Source organism: Mobula hypostoma, chromosome 28 (assembly GCF_963921235.1).
Source record: "Mobula hypostoma chromosome 28, sMobHyp1.1, whole genome shotgun sequence".
Lineage (NCBI taxonomy): Eukaryota > Metazoa > Chordata > Chondrichthyes > Myliobatiformes > Myliobatidae > Mobula > Mobula hypostoma.
The window spans coordinates 5,169,483-5,195,344 of record NC_086124.1 but is presented as its reverse complement, the minus strand read 5'-3'; the positions used below and the strand labels follow the sequence as shown (position 1 = coordinate 5,195,344).

The 25,862-nt window shown below is 45.8% G+C and overlaps 1 protein-coding gene across 3 annotated transcripts in view; it reads right to left on the bottom strand.

Annotated features, from left to right (window-relative positions):
- LOC134339047 (polycomb protein SCMH1-like) overlaps positions 1 to 25,862 on the bottom strand; it is a 213,774-nt gene that overhangs the window by 134,740 nt on the left and 53,172 nt on the right. The window lies entirely within an intron of this gene.

Below are 25,862 nucleotides of genomic sequence, written 5' to 3'. Positions count from 1 at the left end.
AGGCCCTATGGCCCAGTCTGTTGGGCTGATATTTTAACCTACTCTAAGGTCAATCTAACACTTCCCTCCCATATCGCCCTCCATTTTACTATCATCCATGTGCCCACCTAAGAGTTTCTTGAATGCTCCTAATGTGGGGCGGCATAGTAGCGTAATGGTTAGCAAAACGCTTCACAGTACAGACGACCCAGATTCAATTCCCGCTGCTGCCTGTAAGGAGTTTGTACGTTCTCCCCGTGACCGCGTGGGTTTCCTCCCACAGTCCAAAGATGTACCAGTTGGTAGGTTGGTTGGTCATTGTAAGCTGTCCCGTGGCTGGGCTAGGATAAAATCAGGGGATTGTGGGCCTATTTTCTGCTGTACCTCAACAACTAAATACATCTGGCCTATACCAACAGCCCTGGCAGTGCGTTACACACACCCACCATTCTCTGTGTAAAATAATTTACCTCTCATATCCCCCCCTTATGATCTCCTCCAGCCACCTGCAAGCTGGATAACTAGAAAGGGAAAAGAGGAATTGCATACACAGACAGCCAGGACCGAAGTGAAACCCGAAGAATTATAGTGTTGTCCCTTTTCTTTCTCTTTGGTGTCAAACGCGGTACCCCTGCCTGTGGATCCGGGGCTCTGAGCGGACGTACGGGTTTTTTTTGACGAGATTAAACAAAATCCAACTCCTGAATCCCAGTGCATGCTTGACTTCCTTCGGACCTTAATGAGATTGCTGTGTAGAGAGTGATGGTTTTAAACTAGAAAACAGATTGAATTTGAAATGCTTCACTTCCCATAGTGAGTGCACTTATGAATATTAACCTGGTAAAGATGGCTAGCCAGACATTTCTTTTTCCTCTAAATATTAATAAGCTCATAGTGCTCACGCCCCCGCCCATGCATTTACAAAACCGGGAGAGTATGACAGTGGCAGGTCCTAGGTCCAAGAGTGAAGAATGACCCGCTGTTTTGCCTTTTTAAGTGCCGGGATAGATTGAAAGGGTCAGGGCGTTGGGGCCGGAGGAAAGGGAATGGCCGGTGTTCAGATCGCTACTCCTCCAGGTTTACTCATCTTAGCACTGAGCTGAGGCTGTGGCCTTCAACAAACAGGCTCCTGGATCGGCTGTGACTGGCTTCACGGCTGTGGACTCACTTTCCTGAACTTCAGTTCTGAATGCTATTTGCTTACCTTTACTGCTTGCAGGATTTTTTTTCCTGCTCATTGGGTGTTTGACGGTCTTCTTTTTTAAATGGGTTCTATTGGGTTTCTTTGTTTGGTGGCTGCCCGTAAGGAGGCCAATCTCAAGGCTGTATATAGTATACCTACTTAGATAATAAATGTACTTTGAGCGTTTTGAACTTTGTAAACAAGACAGGGTCCAGAGGAGGTTCAGGAGAATGATCCCAGAAACAAAAGGGTTAGTGTATGAAGAGCATTTGATGGCTCTGGGCCTGTCCTCACTGGAGTTTAGAAGAATACAGGGGGAGGATCTCACTGAAACATTCAAAGGCCTAGGTACACTCACTTGGACTCACTTTACACCGCACGCTGTCGGAGCAGTGCTGCCGGGATAATCAAGGACAGGACCCACCCAGCCAACACACTTTTCATCCCTCTACCCTCCGGGAGAAGGTTCAGGAGCTTGAAGACTCGTGCGGCCAGATTTGGGAACAGCTTCCTTCCAATTGTGATAAGACTGCTGAACGGATCCTGACCCGGATCTGGGCCGTACCCTCCAAATATCCGGACCTGTCTCTCGGTTTGGACCCTGTTGGACATTGATATTATAAGGTGCCTCAAGTCTCTTTCCTTTCTTTGGTGGTGAGATCGGCAACGAGGCAGCAGCGTGGCCTCAGCGGCAGCCAGGACTAGGCCTCAAGCTGCGGGCTTGCCAGCTGCTGCAGTCCACGTGAGTGGACACCGGAGGCGCTGTCGCGTGGCATCCGTGCTCCTCTGGGAGCTGGCCTCTCCCGTTGGTGCTGCCCCTAGTGTTCAACTAGGAATGACAGGCTGGATTTCCGGGAGCTCTACCATCAACTTGCATGTTGCCCACGGGTTTGGACTATACAGTGTTTTCTTGCAAACAATGTGTGTGTTCTCTCTCTCTCTCTCTCTCTCTCTCTCTCTCTCTCTCACTTTTTTGAATGCATAATTTGTACCTTGGCCCCAGAGAAACACTATCTTATTCGACTGCATCAATGTATGGTGTGAATGATAATTAAACTTGATTTTATTTGTTTTTTATTCTGTAAATGTGCTGAGTATGCTCACAGGAAAATAAATCTCCGGTTTGTATGTGGTGATATATATGACCTCTGATAATAATAATTACCTTAAATATAGGTCCTGATGAAGGATCTCACCCTGAAATGTCACCTGTCTATCCTCCTCCACAGACGCTACCTGACCTGCTGAGTTCCTTCAGCATTCTGCATGTGTTGCTCAGGATTTCCAGCATCTGCTGAATCTCCTGTGTTCCTGACAGGTTTGTCAAGGAGGATGCGAGGTGCTTTTCTGCAACTGAGGGTTACAATATACTTGTAGCCATTCAGAAGATAGTTTTCCCATCAAAAAATGGGAAACCTTACAAATACCAGAGGTGGTGTAGAGGCTCAGGTGTCGAGTATATTTAAGGCAGAGGTTGATTCTCTGATAAGGACAGCGTTAGGAGATACAGAGTAAAAAGAGGTAGGTGATATAAAGACAAAAGATCAGCTCTGGTCTCAGTGAACAGTGGGCTAGGTGCAGGAGGCCAAATGGCCTACACCCGATTACTGTTTGTTATGTTACGGCCCAAATTTGAAGATTTGTTCACAACTTACAAAAATCTTCAAGGAGTGATGCCTCTGAAAGGCGGCATCCATCATTAAGGACCCCCATTACCCAGGACATGCCCTCTTCTCATTACTACCCTCAGGGAGGAGGTACAGGAGCCTGAAGATCCCTCTTCTCATTACTACCATCAGGAAGGAGGTACAGGAGCCTGAAGATACACACTCAATGATTCAGGAACAGCTTCTTCCCCTCTACCATCTGATTTCTGAATGGACACTGAACCCATGAACACTACCTCACTACTTTTTTAAAATTTAGTGATTATTTGATTTATCTATATATTGTGTCGTTCTGGGTGGGGGGCATTGTTGACAGCCCGCCCCTGTATTTCTAACTACCAGCACTGTTTATTGTTCTCATGTTAAATTGCTTTTGTGGGATTATGGTGGGAAGTTCCAGTTCCTTTATTGTTACATTTTAGCTTGGGTTATACAGCTATTTGCTTGTGTATTTGTGGGTCACCCTGACTGTAACGGGGTGTGTGATGGTCACCTCCCCTGTCGGTGTGAGACTGGTTGGATTCTCTCTCCGGGTCATGGTGCCCGGTCTGTTTTGTGTCTATCACAATAAAATAGTTGTCGAGTTAATGAGCTTCTTCGTCTGTCATTATGGACCAAACGCTTGCCACAATATATTTACTTTAATTCAGCATTTTTCCCCTCTATTATTAAGTATTGCATTGTACTGCTGCCACAAAGACAACAAATCTCATGACATACGCTGGTGATATTAAACCTGATTCCGATTCTGAACCAACAGTTACCAATCCATCCCAATGTACTCAATCTCCCCGGAAAGAAAGCTAACTAGACAGCAGAGACGATGATGACCGATTAACCTCTCCCTGGGCTAGCTAACACTCATCACATCAGCTTGGGCAAGTTTCACTTCACACATTCTAACCGCATTATTTCAACACACTTGGAACCCACAACGAGCCGCGCAGGATTTGGAATTTTTATTGCTGAGACCTACAATTGTTTTGATAAAAATTCATGCTAACGGGTCAGGACTGAGATGAAGGGACATTTCTTCAGCAAGAGAAATATATTTTATACTTTATTGTCGCCAAACAATTGATACGAGAACGTACAATCATCACAGCGATATTTGATTCTGCGCTTTCTGCTGCCTGGATTACAAATATTAAATATTAAAAATACTAAAAATTAGTAAATATTAAAAATTTAAATTATGAATCATAAATAGAAAATTGAAAAATGGAAAGTAAGGTAGTGCAAAAAAACCGGGAGGCAGGTCCGGATATTTGGAGGGTATGGCCCAGATCCGGGTCAGGATCCGTTCAGCAGTCTTATCACAGCTGGAAAGAAGCTTTGGACACAAAAGTATCTGCAGATGCTGGAAATCTAAGCAGCACACTCAGGATGCTGGAGGAACATTTTGTGCCTTAGGGACTGTGGTAAACCATGTATATATGTTGTAACTCGGTTACCTGTCTGGACACACCCCTCTGCTGACTGCCCCTGTGGCTCCTCCCACAGAGTCCTGTATAAAGGTGTTCGCCTTGCCCCTCCCCCTCAGTCCGGGGGCAGACACTCACTGTGGAGGTCGTATTGTACAGCGAATAAAAGCCTTTCAGTATTTTACCAAACCTCAGTCTTTTGGAATACTTGAAGGTGCTTCAGGGACTTTATGCACCAGGTTTAAAAAGCGACAGGGGCCTGTCAGGATTTGTCTGAAGAGCGGGAGATTGTGGAGTGAGTTGGCGACAGTTCCTCGTGGACTTTACGCACCAGGTTCAAAAAGTGAGCGGGGTCTGTCGGGACTTACCTGTGGAGCAGGAGGTCGTGGAGTGTGTTGAAGAAATCGCCTTGTGGACTTTACACACCAGGTTTAAAAAGCAAGTGGGACCTGTCAAACTGCGGAGCAGGAGTTCACTTAGGCTACTAGTAACTTAGCAAAGGCTAATAAAAAGTTTTTATGTTTCTGTGTAAAGGTGGCAGATGGAATATAGTATAGGGAAGTGTATGGTCGTGCACTTTTGTAGAAGTAATAAAGGCATAGATAATTTTCTAATCAGGGAGAAAATTCAAAAATCAGAGGTGCGAGGGGACTTTGAAGCCCTTGTGCAGGATTCCCTAAAGGTTAATTTGTAGGTTGAGTCGGTGGTAAGGAAGGCAAATACTATCTTAGCATTAATTTCAAGAGGCCTAGAATACAAGAGCAAGAATGTGAGCTGAGGCTTTGTAAGGCACTGGTCAGACCGCATCTGGAGTGCTGTGCGCAGATTTGGGCCCCTTACCCAAGAAAAGATGTGCTGGCATTGGAGAGGAGGTTCAGGAGAATGATCCCGGGAATGAAAGGGTTAATGTATGAGGAGCATTTGGTGACTCTGGTCCTGTACACCCTGCAGTTTAGAAAAATGAAGAGGGATTTCACTGACACCCATTAAATATTAAAGGCTAGATACAGAGGACGTGGAGAGGAAGTTTCCTGTATTGGGGGAGTCTAGGACCAGACGGCACGGCCTCAGCCTAGAAGGACATCCCTTTAGAACAGAGGTAAAGAGGAATTTCTTTAGCCAGGTGGGGGTAAACTGGTGGAGTTCATTGCCACAGATGGCTGTGGAGGCCCAGTCGTTGAGTATATTTAAAGCTGAGGTTGAAAGATTTTCGATTAGTCAGAGCGTCAAAGGTTACAGGAGAGATGGCAGAAAAATGGGGTTAAGAGGGATAATGTATCAGCCACAAGCAAGAGAAAATCTGCAGACGCTGTAAATCTAAGTAACGCACACAAATTGCTGGAGGAACTCAGCAAGTCAGGCAGCACCAATAGAGAAGAATATTGTAAAGCAATAATTCTGCAGTCTAGAAGTGTGCAGAAGCTCTGTCACTGAGTGAATTCATGGTTGAGATCGACAATCAAGAGAACCAGCAGTTATATGGACTGGGTGTCTAAAGGAGAAGGATTAAGGACTTTATGGCGAGCTACAGGAAATACCCCTACTCCTCAGCAATAGGACACTATAGACTATGTCTTGCATTGCTATGGACCAGCTTCTGGTCATCTTTTCTCTCTCTCTCTCTACAATGTTTAGTATAAATTACATTTTGTGCTTTTGTTTGTACTTAGGTGTCTGTGATGTTGTTTTTCCTTGTACCTGAACCTCACCTGGCCTGTGCACCTGACAATAAACTTGTCTTTGGTTTAGTTCAGAGATACACACAGACCACTCTGGCCCAACGAGCCCGCGCCACTCACTTGCACTCATAAGAACATAAGAAATAGGAGCAGGAGTCGGCCATCCGGCCCATCGAGCCTGCTCCGCCATTCAATAAGATCATGGCTGATCTGTCCGTAAACTCAGCTCCATCTACCTGCCTTTCCCCCATAACCCTTAATTCCCCTACTACGTAAAAGTCTATCTAACTGTATTCTTAAATATATTTAGTGAAGAAGCCTCAACTGCTTCCCTGGGCAGAGAATTCCACAGATTCACCACTCTCTAGGAAAAACAGTTTCTCCTCATCTCTGTCCTAAATCTTCTCCCCTGAATCATGAGGCAATGTCCCCTAGTTCTAGTCTCACCTACCAATGGAAACAACTTTCCTACTTCTATCTTATCTATCCCTTTCAAAATTTTGTATGTTTCTATAACATCCCCTCTCATTCTTCTGAATTCCAGAGAGTATAGTCCCAGGTGACTCAATCTCTCCTCATAGGCTAACCTCTTCATCTGACCAGTCATGTGACCTGACCAATTAACTTATGAACCCACAAGTCTTTGGAATATGGGAGGAAATCAGAGCACCTAGAAGCTTACATGGTCACAGGGAAGACGTACAAACAACTCACAGACAGAGGTAGAATTGAATCCATCGATGGTGGTTGTCCACCACGCCCCAGATGACAGAAGACCTGTGCGGGAGAGTTTTTAAAGTGAAAACTGGGGCAGTTCCACTCTCTTGACCTCAGAAGTCAGAGTGAAGTGATACAAACAAGTGTCACAAACTGGGGTCTTCCTTGGTTGCAGTGGATGACCGTGACGTCTTCTGTGCCTTGTCATACCCTTCGCCCCTCCGCGGAGCGTTGCAGAACTGCCTTCCTGGCCGTTGGATCTCACTGTAGATCTCATCCACCCAGTCCGCCGGACTTGACTTTGCATGTGCCTTCCTCACCAGGGTAACGAGGCCCGCCTGCGACTCTTGCCTAGTTTAGCCTGTGCATCAGGGTGGTCCACCAGGTTGCAGTTGCCATCACATGCAGACAGCTACCTGGAGCCACGAGTGCGAGATGAGTGTCCAGTGGGGACCAAAGGTGAGTGAGCAGCCTCGGAATGGACACAACAAGCCCCTTCACCAGAGGTGCTCCCTCTCCCTGGACACCACAGGTTACTGGCGCTGAAATAGCATTACATTAACTGCTACGTACCACGATGCCCCAGAATGAATCGCAGGGTAGTACATGATAACATATTCATACTTCGATAATAAATTTATTTTGAACTTTGAAAGCTTTACTTGACTTGAAACCACCATCAATCTGACTGCTTACTGGGTTCACTTTGGATCAAACACTGTGAAAAATTTAAAAGAAATTTATCACTCAGAAAGTGCTTACAACACACATTACTCATTCACGATAAGGTCAAAGCTCGGACAAGGAGCAGACGTGAAGGTGGCCCTTCCCCCAACTAGAGAGAGCTGCCATTGTTTGGGGAAGTGGGAGAACAGAAAAGTATTCACCTCGGAAGAAGATGGAACTATCGAGAGGGATTAACATAATAAAAACAATTAGAGCCATAGAGTTATAGAAAAGTACAGCACAGAAACAGGCCCTTCGGCCCAACCAGTCTGTGCTGAGCCATTTAAACTGTCTGTTCCCAATGACCTGCACAGGGTCCACAGCCCTCCACACCCCTACCATCCATGTACCTATCCAAACTTTTCTTAAACGTTGAAATCGAGTTTCCATGCAGCACGTGTACTGGCAGCTCGTTCCACACTCTCACCACCCTCTGAGTGAAGAGGTTTCCCCTCTGTTCCCCTTAAACTTTTCACCTTTCACCCTTAACCCCTGACCTCTGGTTGTAGTCCCATCCAACTTCAGTGGGAAAAGCCTGTTTGCATTTACCGCTCATAATTTTGTATACCTCTATCAAATCTTCTCTCTGTCTTCTATGTTCCAAGGAATAAAGTCCTAGTCTATTCAAATCTTTCCTTATAACTCAGGTCCTCCAGACCCGGCAACATCTCTGTACTCTTTCAACCTTGTTTACATTTAATTGGATAGTTATAAAATGTTGCATCATTTTATAATTCACATTTTCTATTTTTTCTCTACTCAGATTTACTGAGACCTGGGACCAGGGTTCTGAAAGCTCGACATCAAAGAGCAGGAAATTAATTCAGCCATCTAAGAGACAGAAATACTCCTTGAAACTTTAAGTGCACTTCCCTGAAGACTGGAGACCACAGAACTTGGAATTACATCCTCGGGACATGGAGTATTTTGGTTAGAACTGAGTTCTAGAGAAAGTCCTCCACCTCGAATGCTGCGAACTTGTGCAATTGTTCAAGTGCATGGATATGAAAGATCAAAAAAAGTACATGGATAGATGGACAATTAAAACTTTGACAAACTTCTACAGATGTGTGCTGGAGCGTATACTGACTGGCTGCATCACAGCCTGGTATGGAAATACCAATGCCTTTGAATGGAGAGTCCTTCAAAAGGCAGTGGATTCGGCCCGATCCATCACGGGTAAAGCCCTCCCAACCATTAAGCACATCTACATGAAACACTGTGGTAGGAAAGCAGCATCCATCATCAGGCCGTGCTCTCTTCTTGCTGCTTCCTCAGGAGCTGCACAACCAGGTTCAAGAACAGTTACTACCCCTCAACCATCCGGCCCTTGAATCATTTGCCCCATCATTGAAATGTTCCTACAACCAATGATCTCACTTTAAGGACGCTATTTCATGTTCTCATTATTTATTGCTATTTATTTATATTTACATTTGCACAGTTTGTCGTCTTCTGCACTCTGATTGATCTTTCATTGATCCTGTTTCAGTTTCTATCCTATAGATTTGCTGAGTATGAATTGAATCTCAAGATCCTATATGGCGACATAAATGTACTTTGACAATAAAATTTACTTTGAACTTTGACCTCAGAGGTCAATAGGCCAAAGGTAGGCAAATGAGACTGGTGTACATAGGTACAGTACGTTCAGCATGAATGAGTTAGGCTGAGTTTCCCTCCCTATATAATTCTATGCATTCTCTACCACAGGTGGCAGTAGGGACCAAATTGTTGAGTCCAAATCTATTCAACCTCTAGCTATAACCAAAGCCCAACTATGCTCTTCTAAATTTTCTCTGCACTCTTTCGATCATATTGATATCTTTCCTGTAAGTAGGTAACCAGAACTGTACACAATGCCCCAAATTTTGCCTCACCAATGTCTTCTATAACTTCAACAGAACACCCCAACTCCTGCATTCAGTATTTTGAGTTATGAAGGCTGATGTGCCAAAAGCTCTTTTTGCAACCTTATCTACCTGTGATGCCACTTTTATATGGACCCATATTTCTGGTTCCCTCTGTTCCACCGCACTCCTCACTTACCGTATTAAGTCCTACTCTGGTTTATCCTCCCAAAGTGCAATAACTCACACTTGTCAGCATTAAATATCATTTACCAGATGTTCCATCTGAGAAGGGAGGAGAATAGGCTTGAGGGGGGAAAATAAATCAGCTAAATGGCCTAATTCTGCTGCTATGTCATACTATCTAATGCAAGTTAGTTCAATGAAACACAGGACGAAATTACACCGAGCAAACACTCTTGTTAAACAGAGCCAAGGGAATGAGAAAAGGAGTCAAAATTGTTTAACACTTCACAAATTATTTATGAGCTGCACCTCATATTCCGTTTTGCTAGTCTCCAACCTGATGGCAAGGGCATCGATTTTTCCAATATCCAGTAATTTCTCTCCCCCCTTCCCCGTCTCTCCTTTTCCATTCCGCACTTCTCCACTCTCTGGCTCAAATTTTACCCCTTCTCGTCACTTGCTTTTCACGCCTGTCTCGTGCCCCTCCTCCTTTTCTTTCTTCCATGTTCCCACTCTCCTCTCCTATCAGATTCCTTCTTCTTCAGCCCTTTACCTTTTTCACCTATCATCTCTCAGCTTCTTACTTTACCCCCACCCGCCTATCTTCCCACCCTCACTGGCTTCACCAATCACCTGCCAGCTTGTATTCTATCCCCTCCACACACCCTCCTCCCCCCAATCTTCCTATTGTGGCTTCTTCCCCCTGCTTTTCCAGTCCTGATGAGGGCTCTCAGCCCAAAGTTATTCCTCTCCTAAGAAGCTGCTTGCCCTGCGGAATTCCTCCAGCATTTTGTGTGTATTGCCCTGGTTTCCAACACCTGCAGAATCTCTTGTGCCTCATCTGTGCAGGAAAAACCGTAGCCAGTTTGAGCACAGGAAACTCCATGAATATGTTTATAATTAAAAACATACTGAAAGGTGCTTATTGAAGTATGAAATGGTTTTGATGGATCTCTCTCAGCTGCCTGACAGAGGAGAGGTCTGAATCGAACACCAGCAGAGAATTTTAGCTCAAGTCTTTCGGGTCGGTTGTGAATTTTCTGATTCAGAGCACAGAGAGCCATAATGTTCAATATCACCTTTGAAGATTAGCTTTGTCACATGTACATGACAACATACAAAGAAATGCATTGTACTGTATCAGGATTCAAAGTACATTTATTATCGAAGTATGTATACTGAATAAAACTCTGGGATTTGTCCTCCCGCAGTCAGTCATGAAACAAATAAACACCATAAAACACGCTCAAGAAAACATCAAACACCCAACGTGCGAAAGGAAGAACAAATTGTGCAAATGGCAAAAAGTGAGCGAGCAACATATGGAATATCAAACAGCAAGTGGTATTCAGTTTTGTTCAGTTCGGCACCGCGTCGCTAGCCCACTGCAGGCCGCGGGGCCTTTCTTCGGCGAAGCGCCTCGATCCGCTTCAATCGCCCCGATCAAACCGCTCAAAACCAGCAAAAAAAAGAGCAACCAGAATCCAGGAACACGTGCAACATGAACCTCAACGTCCTCCAAAATGAGTTCACAGTCTCACCGATCAATCCTGACAACGTGGATCCCAAGACTCCTGCGCTTTCCTCCGACAGTAGCTAGCAAAGGGAGAGGAAGACGGGTTCAACACGGCTAGACAGTGACGAACACCCTCCCATCCTCCACTCTGGTCCTTGTCGGCTTCAACCTTGCTCGACACCTCAATCAGAGAGAAGCAATGGAGTTGATCATGGGCTCGGGTTCTCGTCTCCTCAATCGGAGAGAAGCAATGGAGTCCATCATGGGCTCGGGTTCTCGTCTCCTCAATTGGAGAGAAGCAATGGAGTCCATCATGGGCTCCAGCCCTTGACACCTCAATCGGAGAGAAGCAATAGATTTGATCATGGGCTCACACCCTTGATGCCTCAATCGGAGAGAAGCAATGGGGTCAATCATGGGCTCGTGTGCTTGACACCTCAATCGGAAAGAAGCAGTGAAGTCAATCATGGGCTCGGGTTCTCATCTCCTCAATTGGAGAGGAGCAATGAAGTCGATCATGGGCTCCAGCCCTTGACACCTCACTTGGAGAGAAGCAATGGAGTCGATCATGGGCTCAGGTTCTTGTCTCCTCAATCGGAGAGAAGCAATGGAGTTGAACACGGGCTCGGGTTCTCGTCTCCTCAACTGGAGAGAAGCAATGGAGTCGAACACGGGCTCGTGCCCCACCTCTAGGCCTCTCCAAACCTCATCAAACTCCCTCAGAGACAGCAAAGTGATAGACTGCTCAAATTGGGCCCAAATACATCAAGATGTATATCACAGGTTCCAGCTTACTGGTAGAATCAGATTTGAAAGAAGTAGTAGTTTAGTGAACTGTCAGGAGAACATCACTATTGGTCGCGATGTTCACTGGCGCCATCTTGGCTGTATCAGCAGCTAACCCAGTCCATGGATCGTGCAGGAGGGAAGTCAAACCTTCCGGCACCAACACAGTATATCCACACACACAAAATGCTGGAGGAACTCAGCAGGTCAGGCAGTTAAACAAACATTTGACATTTCAGGCCCAGACCCTTCTTCAAGAGGGTCTCACCCCGAAACGTCAACCACTTGTTCATTTCCAAGGATACTGCCTGACCTGCTGCGTTCCTCCAGCATTTTGTGTGTGTTACTTAGGACTTCCAACATCTGCGGAATCTCTTGTGATTATAGTATGCCCTCAACTCACCAACCCTAACCCGTATGTCTTTGGAACCTGGGAGGAAACCGGAGCACCCGGAGGAAACCCGCGTAGTGACTGGGAGAATGTACGAAGTTCTCCCCGTGACCGAGTGGGTTTCCTCCCACAGTCCAAAGATGCACCAGTTGGTAGCTTAATTAGTCATTGTAAATTGTCGCACGAGTAGACTAGCATTATAAGTCAGGGGTTTGCTGGGCAGCGTGACTCAAAGGGCTGGAAGGGTCTATTCCATGCTGCATCTCAATAAATAAATAAATTATGTGACTATTTGAATGCCCGCTGTCAGTGACTCATCCGAAAGGTAGCACCTCAGCCAAAGCAGCTCTTCAAAAACAAGAGAAAATCTGCAGGTGCTGGAGGAACTCAGCAGGCCAGGCAGCATCTACGGAAAAAAGTACAGTCGACGTTTCCGGCAGGACTGGAAGTTAAAAAGCTGAGGAGCAGATTCAAAAGGTTCAGGCTGCTCCGAACACGAGGTGGTGTGTCTGTACCTCACGACAGATAAAACTTCAAAGCCAGAACTGTGAGTTGCCATACTGAACCAAATTTGCACATACTGTTCTGATTACGGGTCTGAAAGCTTTCTCCTGAACTTCAACAACTTCAAAAAAAAATCAAGCGCGAGCCAACTCTTCAGTAAAGGTTAGCGTCAAGGCCAATGTTGAAAGAATCTAAGAATTTCTTTGGAAGGCGAAATGACATTATAAACAAAATACGCAATTATTTCATCAACATTTCAATTGGACTTGGCAGAAGGAATTTCCTTTCCCAAGAAAAGATTCCCAGCACCACGTTAAAAAGTCTTTGCTCAACCTATCCATTATTACACCTCGTTAGTTTAATGTTTCTAATTTATTTGGTCTCAGGATAGGGAAGTGATGGGCATTGTCGACATTTACTGCCGTTCCACGTGTGGGGTGGCACGGTAGCGTAGTGGTTAGAGCGACGCTTTACAGTACTGATGACCGGGGTTCAATTCCCACCGCTGCCTATAAGGAGTTGGTACGCTCTCTCCTTCAACTGCATGGGTTTCCTCCGGGTGCTCCAATTTCCTCCCACGGTCCAAAGACAAACCAGTTGTTAGGTTAATTGGCCTTTGTAAATTGTCCCATGATTATAGGCATCCGTTAGTCTCCTGAGACCATGGATTTGCACCTTGGAAGGTTTCCAGGGCACAGGCCTGGGCAAGGTTGTATGGAAGACCGGCAGTTGCCCATGCTGCAAGTCTCTCTCCACGCCACCGATGTTGTCCAAGGGAAGGGCATTAGGACCCATACAGCTTGGTACCAGTGGTTAAGAGCAACGTGTGGTTAAGTGCCTTGCTCAAGGACACAACATGCTGCCTCAGCCAAGGCTCGAACTAGCGACCTTCAGATCCCTAGACCGACGCCTTAACCACTTGGCCACTTGATTAGGCTAGGGCTAAATTGGGGGTTGCTTGGTGACGAGGCCCAAAGGGCCTATACCACTCTGTATCTCACTAAATAAATAAATAACAATTAGGAAGCAGCTGCTAATAATAGTCATACAGCATGGAAACAGGCCCTTTGGCCTATCTAGTCCAGGCCAACCTAACCTTCTACCTAGTTCCATCTACCTGCATCCAGATCATATCCCTGCAAAACCCTTCCATTCAGATTCATACTTAGATTTATTTATCACTTGTTCAAAGTTCAAAGTACATTTATTATCAAAGTATGCATATATTATACAACCTTGAGATTTGTCTCCTTATGGGCAGCCACAAAACAAAGAAACACAAAAGGACCCATAAAAAATATAACAAGTACCCAATGTACTGAGAGAGGAAAAACAAACACAAATCTTGCAAACAATAAAAGCAAGCAAACAGCATTCAGAATAAAATCGAGTCCATAGACACAAAGCCCAAAGCAGGCCCACAGCCTCACCTCATCAGGTAGCGGAGCAAAGCATCATGGGGCTCACAGACACAAAGCCCAAAGCAGGCCCACAGCCTCACCTCATCACGTAGCGGAGTAAAACATCATGGAGCTCACAGACCCAAAGCCCGGAGCAGCCAGAGTAGGCTGGAGACAATGTTTCTCTGTTAACCACCAACACACCCAAGGAGGTGCTGGAGGCAGCCCGCAAGTGTTCCCACACATTCTGCTGCTAACATAGAATGCCCACAATGTTCAGTAAAATAACTTGAGCAACAGTAGCAAAACAAGCCCCTTTCTCGCCCTCCTACTCTCTCTCTCTCACACACACACACACAGGCCTCCAACCACAGGACATGCCACCTCCAGGCCTCCAGTCTTCAGCCTAGCTCTCAGACTTCGAGCATCCAACTTTGAACTTCGCTAGCGTCTGTTTGGGCCTTGATCCCAATCGGATCCAATCACAGACTGGACCGTTGGGCCTCAACTTTCTGACTCACGAGGACCTCAAACTTGAGTGACCTGGGATTCACCAGCTCTCATGGCTCCTTCAGGGGTCACTGACTTCGGTCCACGAGCTCCGGGCTTCAACCTCCAGACTCGCTGAGCCCTGGACTCCGACATTCAGTTCTGGTCTCCAAATTTTACCCACAAGGGGGCATTAATCCCAGGATTCTCTGATCACAGATTTGACCTTCAGGCCTTGACGCCAGGCCTTGCTGATTGTGGGGTGCTCTCCAGGCGAGGGAGTATTCCGTCGTGCTCCGAACCCATGCTGTGAAAACTCTGGGACGTCAGGAGGTGTGTCACCAGCTGCAGGAAACCCTCTCTCTGACTTGTCGTGCAGCTATGGTGCTGTGTGGCTGGTCCAGATGACAATCCAATGATTCCCCTCCCCACCCCCAGGGTCACATTTGACCAGAATAGTGGGGGGGGGGGGTATGCAATGGCAATTGCATGTCAAGGGAAGATGGTAAGATCACCTCTTGTACAGGAGTGAGATATATCATCTAGCTGAGTGGAGTCCCAGCAACAGCCTTGCATTCATCGTCAGTAAGATCAAAGAACTGACTGTGGACTTCAGAACGGGTAAGGTGAGGGAACACACATCAGAAGTGGAGAGAGTATGCAATTTCAGGTTCCTGGGTGTCAAAATCTCTGAGGATCTTTCCCGGGCCCAACATATCGACACAGCTTCAAAGAAGGTACAACAGCAGCTGGATTTCATTTGGAGTTTGAGAAGATTTGGTCTGTCACCAAAATCACTTGCAAATTTCTACAGACTTACCGTGAAGAGCATTCTAACTGACTGCATCACCATCTGGTATGTTTTGGAGGGGGGGGGGGGAGCGAGGACGAGGAGTGGGGGAGGCACTGCAGAGAACCAAAATGAGCTGCAGAGAGTTGTAAACTTACTCAGCTCCATCATGGGCACTAGCCTCCTTAGTATCCAGGACATTTTCACGGAGCGATGCCTCTGAAAGTGGCACCTTTTAGGACCCCAGCTCCCAGCTCATACTTCGTTCTCATTGCTACCATAAGGAAGGAGATACAGGAGGCTGAAGACACACACTCACCGATTCAGGAACAGCTTCTTCCCCTCTACCATCAAATTTCTGAATGGACACTGGACCCATGAACACTACCTCACTACACTCCCATTTTTACTTTTGCACTGCTTATTTAATTTAACTATTTTATATTTATTTTTGTTCTTACTATAATTCACAGTTTTTTTGCTATTATTATGAATTGCACTGTTCTGCTGCCACAAAGACAAATTTCATGACATTTGCCGGTGATATTAAATCTGATTATGATTCTGTTGGGAGGGGATAGTTACCTCAGTCTTAGAACACAGAACACACAGGCCCTTCGGCCCACAATGTTGTGCAAGTTTTCCTTGGCAAATATTCAACAAGATTCTTTTGGTAACAACCCAGTCCCAACATCCAGTTCCAGCAATGCATTCTCCACTTCCATAAGATCAAGTGACCTAGGAGCAGAATTAGCCAATTTGGCCCAATGCATCTGCTCTGCCTTTCAATCATGGATGATTTATTATCCCCTTCAACCCCATTCCTGTGTTTCTCCCCGTAACCTTCGACGCCCTCATCAAGAACCGATCAACCTCCACTATAAATATACCCAATGACTTGGCCTCCACAGCTGTCTATGGCAAAGAGTTCTACAGATTCACCACCCACTGGCTGAAGAAATTCCTCCTCACCTCTGTTCAAAAGGGACGTCCTGGTATTCTGAGGCTGTGCCCATGAGTCCTAGGCACCCATCAATTTGGAACATCCTCTCCACCTGCACTCTATCTAGGTCTTTCAATATTGGATAGGTTTCAATGAGATTTCATAACCCTCTTAAAGAGAATAATCCTTTAACATCCCTGTCCGTCTCCCTTCTCAGCAAAGGAAACATCTTGCGGTGTAAACTAATTCAGACAATATCCGAATCAAAGATCACAGAAGCAGAATAAATCAGTGTGCTAAATCAGATTAAACGGTTTGTCTGTCTTTAATACCTAAACCTTTCAAAGCTATCCTGACTTTAAGACTCAATGTAGTGCCTGGAACTCAGTAAGTAATTGTGGTTTTCATCATCCAAGGTGACACAATTGGCCAATAAACAGGCAGAGCATAATTTAATCAGGCTCGCCTTTGAATAACGTAACTAGCTCAGGGCAGCCACTCCCCAGAGGCTACTTGCACCAGCAATCTATGATAGAAGGCACCGTACAGGCAACTAGACAGCAACCAGAGCAAGGCAAAGCAAGTTTATTTATACAGCACTTTTCAAACACAAGGCAGTTCAAAGTGCTCTACATACAGCAAGATCTAAAAATCAAACATCACATTTCAGACAATATCTAAGAGGATAAAATCACAAAAAAAAGTAGATACGATAAATAGAAGTTACAATGAAGGAGATTCGAATTAAATCTACAGCGAAAAGAAAAGCTTCAAGTCTCAAATTAGAAGAGCCTGAAAGTTGGGGCAGACCTCAGATCCCCTTGAGGGTTATTCCAGATATGTGGAGCATAGAAACTAAAAGCTGTTTTACCACGTTTAGCTTTGACCCTGGCGACGGTAAGCAGACCTGAGAGCTTGGGAAGGTTCATAATGCAGCAGGAGATGGGAGATGCATTTTGGCCCCAGACCATTCAGTTCTTTATAAACCAGTACTAGTAATATTTTAAAGTCTGTCCTCTTGACGGACAGGAAGCGAGTGTAGCGATAGGAGAACTGGAGGGATGTGTTCTACTTTCTGGGTCTTAGTGAGGGCTCTAGCAGCAGCGTTCTGAATGAGCTGCAGCTGTCTGAGGGATTTTTTTTATATAGAGACCTGTGGAAGCATCATTACAGTAGTCAAGCCTACTAAAAATAAATGTATGGATTAATTTTTCTAGATTTTTCACAGGCCCCTTAACTCTCACTATATTTTTAAGATGGTAGTAGGCTGACTTTGTAATTGTGTTAATGTGGCAGATAAAATTTTAAATCCAAATCCTTTCTGTCTGCTCTTTCAAGCCCTGGTATTTCTCCAGCTTCTCATATTCTGTCTTCCTGAGGTTACTGTCATTCGGGATTGCCAAATCTATTACTATTGCTTTCTTCTGTTCTTTGTCCAGTCCTTATGATGTCTGGTTGGTTGGCCAGTACCGGCTTATCAGTCTGTGTTTGGAAGCCCTACAGGATCTTAGCTCTGTTGGATGTTCCCGTTTGGACTTGGAAGTGTCCAATCCATACACAGTGCAGATGTTCCTGTAACAATTCCTGCAACTTGGTTGTGCTGTCCCTGCCTGCATCTTGCACCCTGCTACTACGTGCTGGATGGTTTCTGCAGATTCCGTGGGCAGTCTGCGTCTTATACTTTATTGTCACCAAACAATTGATACTAGAACGTACAATCATCACAGCGATATTTGATTCTGCGCTTCCCACTCCCTGGATTACAAATATTAAATATTAAAAATAGTAAAAATTAGTAAATATTAAAAATTTAAATTATAGATCATATATAGAAAATAGAAAAATGGAAAGTAAGGTAGTGCAAAAAAACCGAGAGGCAGGTCCGGATATTTGGAGGGCCCGGCCCAGATCCGGGTCAGGATCCATTCAGCAGTCTTATCACAGTTGGAAAGAAGCTGTTCCCAAATCTGGCCGTACAAGTCTTCAAGCTCCTGAACCTTCTCCTGGAGGGAAGAGGGATGAAAAGTGTGTTGGCTAGGTGGGTCGTGTCCTTGATTATCCTGGCAGCACTGCTCCGACAGCGTGCGGTGTAAAGTGAGTCCACGGACGGAAGATTGGTTTGTGTGACGTGCTGCGCCGTGTTCACGATCTTCTGCAGCTTCTTTCGGTCTTGGACAGGACAACTTCCATACCAGGTTGTGATGCACCCCAGAAGAATGCTTTCTACGGTGCATCTATAAAAATTACTGAGGGTTTTAGGGCACTGGCCAAATTTCTTTAGTTTTCTCAGGAAGTAAAGGCGCTGGTGGGCCTTCTTGGCAGTGGACTCTACTTGGTTGGACTAAGTCAGGTCATTTGTGAGATTGACCCCGAGGAACTTAAAGCTTTTGATGTGTTCCACTTGCGCACCACCGATGTGAATTGGGTCATGCGGTCTGCTACTCCTTCTGAAGTCAACAACCAATTCCTTCATCTTGCTGACGCTGAGGGATAGGTCTTGGGTCTTGTCTGGTGTGAAAGACCCCTGTTTCTATTGCTCTTGTGCTCAACGCCTGTTCCTGTCCCTCAGCCCTGCCATTTCCAGCCATTGGTAGGACTTTCTTATGTCAGCCACCTCTGCTATCTGGTGACAGTACACCCTGTGCAGTTTATTGTTGCTCAGTCGTTAAGTCGAGTCCAACTCTTCGTGTCCTCATAGACCATATGGTCCACAGGGTTTTAATGGCAAGATACTGCTGTTGCCCAGGTTGGAACCCGGCTGGGTTTGAACTCGGGACCATCTGCCTTGAAGTCCAGTGCTTATGCCACTACACCACCAGCCAGACCCCTGTGCAGTTACAGTTAAAATAGATAAGTAGTGCAAAAAGATAAAAAAGAAAGTAATGAGGTCATGTTCATGGGTTCAATGTCCATTCAGAGATCTGCTGGCAGAGGGGAAGAGGCTGTTCCTGAACCACTGATCTTAATTGGTTCAAATTGGAACTAGGACGGCACAGTAGCGTAGTGGCTAGCACAGTACCAGCAACCAGAGGTCATTTCCCGCCACTGACCCCGAGGAGTTTGTACGTTCTCACCGTGACCGTGTGGGATCCCGCACGCGCTCCCGTTTCCTCCCACAGTCCAAAGATGTGCCAGTTGGCAGGTTAATTGGCCATTGTAAATTGTCCCCCGATCAGGCTTGGTCTAAACCGGGGGTGCTGAGCAGCGTGACCCAAAGCGCCACAAGGGCATACTCCGCTGTGAATCTCAGTAATCAATCAATCAACCAATAAATCAATAAATAGAAAACCTCCACAATCCTGAATCCTCTCCCCAGGACTAGATTTGCAAGGCACTGTTGAAGTCTCACTTGGAGTATCGTGAGCAGTTTTGGGCCCCTTATCATAGAAAGGATGTGCTGACGTTGGAGAGGGGTCAGAGGAGGTTTTCAAAAATGATTTCTGGATTGAAAGGCTTATCACATGAGGAGCATTTGATGGCTCTGGGCCTGTACTCACTGGAATTCAGAAGAAAGGTGGGGGAATCTCATTGAAACCTATCGAATGTTGAAAAGCCTTGATGGAATGGACTTGGAGAGGATGTTTCCTGTGATGGGAGAGTCTAAGAGCAAAGCACACAGCCTCAGAATAGAGGCTTGTCCATTTAGAACAGAGATGAGGAGGAATTTCTTCAGCCAGAGAGTGGCGAATCTGTGGAATTCGTTGCCACAGGTGGCTGTGGGGGCCAAGTCATTGGGTATATTTAAGGCAGAGGTTGAGAGATTCTTGAACGGATACGGGAAGAAGGCAGGAGAGTGGGGCTGAGAGGGAAAATGGATCAGCCATAATGAAATGACAGAACAGACTTGATGGGCCAAATGGCCTAATTCTGCTCCTATATCTTATGGTCTCTCTCTGTGGTTTATCCCCTTCATTCACTGCAAAGATCAAGTTCAAGTGCATGCTTGTATACGGCACCAGTAGTCAGCAACACAGCTCATTGGCTTATGTCCAAATGATGCACTTCAACCCCTGCAAACAATTCCTTTGAGAGAGCTTTCTGGAAGGCCGTTCTCCCAAGAGGACATGCATAGAGAATCACAGAATCATAGAAAAATACAGCACAGAAACTTTTGCAGTACTGAGGAGCAAAAGTACAGCTCATCTAGTCAAACCACTTAAACTGCCTACTCCCATCGACCTGCACCAGGACCATTGCCCTCCATACCCCTACCATCCATGTACCTAACCAACCTTCTCTTAAATGTTGAAATTGAGCTCACTTGCACCATTTGTTCCACATTCTCACGACCCTTTGAACGAAGAAGCTTCCTCTCATGTTCCCCTTAAACTTTTCACTTTTCACCCTTTACCCATGACCCACCCAACCTCAGTGGAAAAAGCCTACTTGCATTTATCCTATACATATTCTCATGATTTTGCACGTCTCTATCAAATTTCCTCTCAATCTTCAATGTTCCAAGGACTGAAGTCCTAATCTATTCAATCTTTCCACTCAGGTCCTCCAGACCCAGCAACATGCTTGCAAACTTTCTCTGTACTCTTTCAACTTTATTTACATCTTCTGTACTCCCTTTTCATCTATGACTGCTTTCCTGTACACGGTTCTAACTCCAAAATCAAGTTTGCAGACAACACCATGGTGGTTGGCCTGATCAGAGGGGATGACAAGATGGCCTACAGGGATGAGGTCCAGCATATGGCTGTATGGTGTGCCAACAACAACCTGGCCCTTGACACCCAGAAAACCAAGGAGATCATTGTGGACTTCAGGCATGCTAGGAGCTACACCCATGTTCCCATCTACATCAACAGAGCTGTACTGAAGCGTATATCAAGCTTTAAATTCCTTGGTGTCCACATCTCCCATGATCTCACCTGGTCCCTGAACTCCTCCATCCTGATCAAAAAGGCACAACAGCGCCTTTACTGTCCCAGGAGACTGCCGGACTTTTACCGCTGTACCATTGAGGGCACACTCACCAACTGCATATCAGTGGGGTATGGCAATTGTCCCCTATTGGACCGCAAAGCACTCCAGCGTGTGGTGAAAACTGCCCAGCGGATTATCGGCACACAATTGTCCACCATTGAGAACATCCGCCATAAATTATGTAAATATGTAATATGTAAATAATATGCAAATATGTAATAATTTACATATTACTATTTAACTATTTATGGCTTTATCACTATTTATTATTTATGGTGCAACTGTAACGAAAACCAATTTCCCCTGGGATCAATGAAGTATGACTATGACTATGAAATGCTGCCTGGGCAGGGCGAAAAGCATTATCAGGGATGCATCTCACCCTAACCATGGACTTTTTACTCTCCTCCCATCCGGTAGGCGCTACAGGAACCTCCGCTCCCGCACCAGCAGGCACAGGAAGAGCTTCTTCCCTGAGGCTGTGACCCTGCTGAACCTCACATCACAGCGCTAAGCAGTATTGCATCCGTATTGTACTGTCTCAGTACTTTTATATGTGTACTGTAGCACTTACTCTTTATTTACAGTTATTTTGTAAATAATACTATTCTTTTGCACTTCTGGTCAGATGCTAATTGCATTTCATTGGCTTTGTATCTGTACTCGGCACAATGACAATAAAGTTGAATCTAATTAATCTAATCTTTCCTGTAGGTAGGTGACCAAAACTGCATGCAATACTCAAAATTAGGCCTCACCAACGATGATCAGGCCCCTTCAACATAACATACAAGGTAAGAGGGAGGCAAGTTTAAAGGAGGTGTGTTATATACACAGGGAGTGGTGGTGTCTAAATTGGGCTACCGGGGTAGTGGGTAGTAAAGGTGCTTTCAGAGAAACATGAAAATAGTAAAAACAAGACAAAATGTCAATATTAAAAAAAAATTATAACATTTAAAAGATGTTTTTACCGGTACATGGACAGGAAAAATTTAGACTCTTCTCTCTGTGCTTTCTGACTGCTTATGTCACAGCCTAGTGTGGAGGCTCCAATGCATAGGATCGCAAGAGGGTTGTAGATTAAGCCTTCTCCATTACAGTGAGGACATCTTCGAAAGTGATGCCTCAATATGGCAGCGTCCAGCCTGGGGTCCATGGACCCTTTGATTAATGGTAAGACTCCATGACATAAAAAAAAGGTTGGGAATCCCTAGCTTAGGGAGACATGGGCCAAATGAAGGCAAATGGGACTTTCCTAGATTCTAGGCATCCCTCTGCCACCATCCCTGGCTGCAAGTTACATTCGCCCACTACTCTTGGTGTAAAAATCCAACAACTGGTATTCCCCATGCTTTCCTCCAATCCCCTTAAAATGACACCCCCTGATAGAACAGGACCTGCAGCCTACCCAGTCTATGCCGAACTATGAATCTGCCTAGTTCCATCGACCTGCACCGTACCCCTCACATCCATCTACCTATCCAAATTTCTCTTAAACGTTGAAATCGAACCACTTCCACTGGCAACTCATCCCACACGCTCACCATCCTGAGTGAAGAAGTTCCCCCTCGTGTTCCACTTAAACATTTCACCTTTCACCCTTAACCCATAACCTCTAGACTTACCCAACCTCGGTGGAAAAAGCCTGCCTGCATTTACCTTATGTAGCCCCCCCTGGCCACCCTCAGGGTCGCTCGGCTCGCTGTCGTCTAGGGAAACAGCCCTCGGCCCCGGCAAACTGGGTGATTCGTTTGTGTGGATGCTGTGTGAGGTACCCCACCCCGCCCAAATAACAGACAATACTCCAGATGCAATTAAATGATATACAGTTTATAGATATTACTGGAACTATATAATTAAAAGAGAATAAAATATAAAAGGAAAATAAAAGGTGCCACACTTATCAAAGTTCAATCTCTTCGTGCACAAAAACCGTTGGAGCTCAAGGACCTTCTTCTTCACCCTGCGACCCCTCGGACCACCTCGACCGGCTGCCTGGGACTAACAACGGTGGTCGACCAGATGCTCCACACGAGTCCGTCTCCGTCTCCTCGCCGAATGTCCTGCTTGGGGTCCGACCCCATTAGCGGACTCACAGCACCTCGTCCATCCTCTGTCTCGCTCTCCCGCCTTCTGCCCCAAAACCCCGCGCATACAGTATCTTCAAATACACCAAAACCATAACAACTATCCCAATTGGTTAATAGCGCCCTCTTATCACACTCTAGAGCAAAAACAAGCTGCTAGCACAAACTTTCCCAACGTTTAACACAACAAAGCCGCATTCCCCAGATTAACATAACAAAGACGCCATGTTAATTAGCCTCCGCAGTAAGATAAAAGTCGAAACCCCCTTACACCTATCTATACCCCTCACAATTTTGTATACCTCCATCAAATTTCCCCTATTTCATCTTTTCTTATAACTTAAGTCCTCCAGTCCTAGCAACATCCTTGTAAATTTTCTCTATGCTCTTTCAATTGTATTTACAGCTTTCCTGTAGGTAGGTGACCAAAACTACACGCAATACTCCAAATTAGATCCTCAGGCTATTTTGGCTGTTGGTACTAAACATCCCTGCAAACATTCTCTGCACTCTTTCAAAGGAGTTGCAGTATTGGCCACTTCTGCCCTGGGAAAAAGGCACTGACTGTCCACTCTGTTATCTTGTGCATCTCCTGTACCATGAGATTTTATTTTACTTTTTCATTGTATAGAGATACAGCGTGGAACAAGACCTTCTGGCCCTTCGATCTGCTCCGCCCAGCAATCCCCTGATTTAATCCTAGCCTAATTACGGGACAATTTACAATGACCAATTAACCTACCAACCAGTCGGCCTTTGGACTGTGGGAGGAAATCAGGGCACCCGGAGGAAACCCATGCGGTCACAGGGGAGAATGTACAGACTGCTTAAATGGGAATTGAACCTGGATTGCTGGTACTGTAAAGTGTTGCGCTAAACACTACACTATCGTGCCACTCCATCTACTATAATCTCTGATCGCAAGAACTTATTGAACATAAATACCTTCCATAACTCTAAGTACATTGCATCCACTACTCCCCTGCACTCATAGATTAACATACCTTTTCAAAGTATGCCGATAAAATAATCCAAACACATTCCCTTTCCTTGACAAAACCCTGCCAACTTCGACTGATTGGATTTTCTTTGTTGTTATTTCTTTCATATCAGGTTCAAATATTTTCCCCTTTGGCAGTTTGCTGCTCTGTTTTCCTCCCTTTTTGAACTTAAGGAGTTATGTTTTCCAATGGCACAAAACCTTTCACCTTTCAAAAATGCAGGGAATCCTGGGAAATTAAACACCCACGTCAATGACCTCATGGGCCAACTCTTTTTGAGACTCTTGGATGAAAAAGGATCACGGCATAAAATAATGAATACACTCCTCTCGAGTTTCCAGCGGAGTACAAGTGTCAATTTTAACTGACGTTCTGATGCCAAACTCTGCCACCTTCATCAGGGACGATGCCTAGACATGTCCCTGTTGTCCATCCCTCCTGATTGGTTAGTCCTCATCCAATCAGGTTTCCACTGGCTCATCCTGTTAACAATTGAATTCCAGTTCACACACAAATATTATGTTTTTGGTAACAGCTTCTAACACTTTCCCTTTGACAGATGTTAACGGCTCTGTGATTTCCTGCTTGATCATAGAGTCATAATTACAGTACAGAAACAGGGCCTGCAGTTCATCTATTCCCATCGACCTGCACCAGGATCATAGCCCTCCACAACCCTACCATCTATGTACCGATCCAAACTTTTCTTAAACGATGAAATCAAGCTCTCACAAATCACTTGCGCTGACAGCTCATTTCACACTCTCACGACTTGCTAAGTGAAGAAGTTTCCCTTCATGGACGCCTTAGAATTCTCACCTTTCACCTTTAACTCATGACCTCTGGTTGTAGTCCCATCTAACTTCAAAGGAAAAACCCTGCTTGCTTTTTTTTATTAACCCTTCATAATTTTGTTTTAAACACCTAAACCAAACCTCCTCTCAGTCTTTTACCTTCCAAGGAAGAAATTCCTAAAATATTAAATCTTTCCTTATAACTCAGATCTTACAAACCCAGCACAATCTTTGTAAATTTTCTCTGGAGAGAGAGAGAGACAAAGACACAGAGACCGGAGAGGGAGAGAGAGGAAGTGGGGGGGGGGAGAGAAAAGAGAGAGAGAGAAGAGAGAGAGAGAAGAGAAAGAGGAGAGAGGGAGGGGGAGGGGGGAGAGGGGGGAGAGGGGGGAGAGGGGGGGAGGGGGGGAGGGGGGGAGGGGGGAGAGGGGGGAGAGGGGGGGAGAGGGGGAGGGGGGGAGGGGGGGGGGGGGGGGGGAGAGGGGGAGGGGGGGGGGGGGAGGGGGGAGAGGGGGGAGGGGGGAGAGGGGGGAGGGGGGAGAGAGGGGGAGAGAGGGGGAGAGAGGGGGAGAGAGGGGGAGAGAGGGGGAGAGAGGGGGAGAGATGGGGAGAGAGGGGGAGAGAGGGGGAGAGAGGGGGAGAGAGGGGGAGAGAGGGGGAGAGAAGAAGGGGGAGGGGGAGGGGGAGAGAGGAGGGGGAAAGAGGGGGAGAGGAGGGAGAGAGAGAGGGGGAGCGAGGGAGGGAGGGAGAGGGAGAGAGAGATGGGGGATGGGGATGTGAGAGAGGGGGATGGGGAGATGAGAGAGGGGGTGGGGAGG